General features: G+C 37.0%; 1 protein-coding gene across 1 annotated transcript in view; it reads right to left on the bottom strand.

Moving 5' to 3' along the window:
• Window positions 1–2,500, bottom strand: part of LOC138058239 (ATP-dependent RNA helicase DHX8-like) — a 166,650-nt gene that overhangs the window by 64,376 nt on the left and 99,774 nt on the right. The gene's annotated exons all lie outside the window — the stretch shown is intronic.

Genomic DNA, 2,500 nt, shown 5'->3' with positions numbered 1-2,500 from the left:
ATGGTACATTATAATGCAAATACAATACACAAAGAATCTTAATCTTGGGAGATTTGAATTGGGTACAACATTGAGTTAGCCGATTAGGTCTATTGTGTATATGTTTTCTTTGATTGGCATTTTATTGGATTTTCTCTAGAAATATGTTTTCCATAAAGCTACAGTGCAATACTGTCTACATACCTTATGAATAAAATATAGAAATTTATTGTTGTTCCTCTGAGAAATAAGAACCTATTAAGAAACTACATGTAATCAGCCTGAATTATGACCTCAAAAATTCTAGGTTCTTATGTGTGGGTCTTTACTGTATTTTGTAGGGTTACCAGTAGTAACTTTTACCCTGTTATACAAGCATGACAGCATGCCATGTTTTCAGTTTCGCGGGCTTGGGAGATCCTTGAATTGTGTTCATCTTTTCATTACCAATCCAAATAAACTGAAAAACCAACTAGTAAGGTAGAATATGTATGGTAGAATTTTACCATGTGAGTTAAAAGAAGGAAAGTTTGCCCCATCAAATTGGCCTTCAAGAATTTCCTGGCAGATCTGTTCATTTGAGGCACCCATGTTTTCAACTTCTGTTTTAAGTTCAGCCACTTTTTACCTTGCACAGTTTTAAAGTTTGCTTCAAATCCTCCGGTGAGTTCGCTTTGACGTGAGTTCATATGACACTGGGCACAACCAACTTGATTTTGAATAGAATTGTTTGCAGACAGGGGCTGTGGAACACTTTTGTTTAAACTGGGTGACAGCCTGTGCAACCTTACATAACATGCACCACAGCACCTTAAACTGCCTATGAGGGCCACACAGCCAAACGTTTTTTCCAAAAAAGTTTTCTTAGCTTCAGGGAACAAATCATCTACTGACTTTGGGAGATATGTCCAGGTTTGACCCTAATTAGATGCACACGGATTTCGATAAGCGTCACAAAGTGTCCCCTTGCTCTTCTCGCCAACTTCAACATAACTTGTGTCTCAGAATACAGACAATTTATGTCACAAAGTGTCCCCCAAATGCTACTCTTTAAGTGAAGATTAGCTGCTGCATTTACCCAAAGCTAAAAATAATGCTGACCTTTACCCTTACCTTATTGTTGAAAATAGGTAGCAAATGCTTAGACTTAAAGGGACACTTTGTGTTGGATGTCAAAATTGGGCATGTATCTAATTAGGGTCAAACCTGGACATAAGTGGACTTTGGTAGTGACTTTAAATGTTTTAGCTTGTACAGGGGAGTTGTGCATTTGGACGCTGAACATCAGAGGCGGATAGTGGCATTCCTACAGGCTTGACATTTTTCCTTTAACATCATTTATGGGACGAGATTCTTCCTTCCTTGTAGGTTTTTTACATATACTATAAGTAAGTACTGATGAAGACATTGTTTACAATCTCTGAGGCTCAGCTGGGACTAGTTTCTTTCTTTTTTTTTTTTTTTTTTTTTCAATTCTTCACAAAGATCAAACCTTCAATAACTCTCTTTTTTTTAACTTTGATATAAGCTAGACTTAATTCTAGTGAATTGGAAAATGAAACATTTGTGGCAAATTTTATGATAAATGCAACTCAACAATCGAAATTGAAAGTTGACAATTGAAGCTAAGCTGAACACAATCTTAATGTGTAACTTTAAAGGGGGAACTGAAAAGGAAACACTTAAACACTGGGGGTCTCTTTACGGAAGAAGTGTGCGGGAGATAAGCTGAAAATCAACTCTAAAGGAACCTATCCACGAATACTCGATACCTTTCAAAAAAAAAAAAAGGACAAAGTTACCTTTTGTAAGGTCTAGCGATAGAGTACACCGAGCTGTAACGACAACAGCAGTCCGAAAACGATCTGTAGGAAACCTCACTGAACCGTAACGCAAGTGACAGAAGCTGCTTCCACATCAACTTGACTACCTCTAACTCGAATATCAGATCACCAGTCACAGAGAAGGCAATGACAAAAGAACTGTTCACACTATTTTAATAGAAGTGTAATAAGAATTCATCCTAGGTTTGCAATCTCAAGATAGTCCAAAAGCAAGTTTTGACACACTAATTCTAGACTGGATCTCTTATTAGCAGAGTCGGAGAACTCGAAATCTTACGGCAGAAAGATCTTTTCGAACAATTTGCGTACTGGTTATAACCTTGCAAGAAGGTTAAACTAAATACGATAAATTCACCGCTTCAAAACGTTTTTCAAAGCTGTACAGATCTTTCCGAAGTGACTGAATGAAATACCTGTGTAAAATGGTTGGCTAATCGCTTGCACTCAACACAACTTCTATGTGCTCTTCCACCGCGACACAATATGGCCAACGGTACAAGTCCTGATCTGAAAGTAAGATGCGCGCAAGCTCTTATGGGATTTTTGGCTGCTGGCGCACTTTATTGCTCGATGTTCAAAAAAATCTTGTCTTAATTATTATTATTATTATCTAATAATAATTTATTTAATTATGCTAATAATTCATATGGATGGATGTCAGTATTTACCAATAGGTG

Source organism: Montipora capricornis, chromosome 1 (genome assembly GCF_036669925.1).
Source record: "Montipora capricornis isolate CH-2021 chromosome 1, ASM3666992v2, whole genome shotgun sequence".
Taxonomy (NCBI): domain Eukaryota; kingdom Metazoa; phylum Cnidaria; class Anthozoa; order Scleractinia; family Acroporidae; genus Montipora; species Montipora capricornis.
Note: the sequence above shows the minus strand (reverse complement) of the source record. Positions and strands in the feature narration are given on the sequence as shown.